Source organism: Endocarpon pusillum (assembly GCF_000464535.1).
Source record: "Endocarpon pusillum Z07020 unplaced genomic scaffold scaffold7306, whole genome shotgun sequence".
Lineage (NCBI taxonomy): Eukaryota > Fungi > Ascomycota > Eurotiomycetes > Verrucariales > Verrucariaceae > Endocarpon > Endocarpon pusillum.
Window position 1 is genome coordinate 160,123 of NW_006916644.1, and position 200 is coordinate 160,322.

Below are 200 nucleotides of genomic sequence, written 5' to 3' on the forward strand. Positions count from 1 at the left end.
GACGTGTGCTCTTCCGATCTGCGGCCGATGTGGAGCCAGAGGGCAGATTTGAGGCGCTGGCAGGGCAGGGGGTTGTTAGTTGAGGTGGAGGTGGAGGTGGGAGTAAGCAGTGACGCGGGGAAGTGCGAGACGTGAAGGGTTTAGAGTGAGTGAGGTGCCTTTATATAGTGTATTGCAGAGGGGTAAGGGAGGTTCTTCTG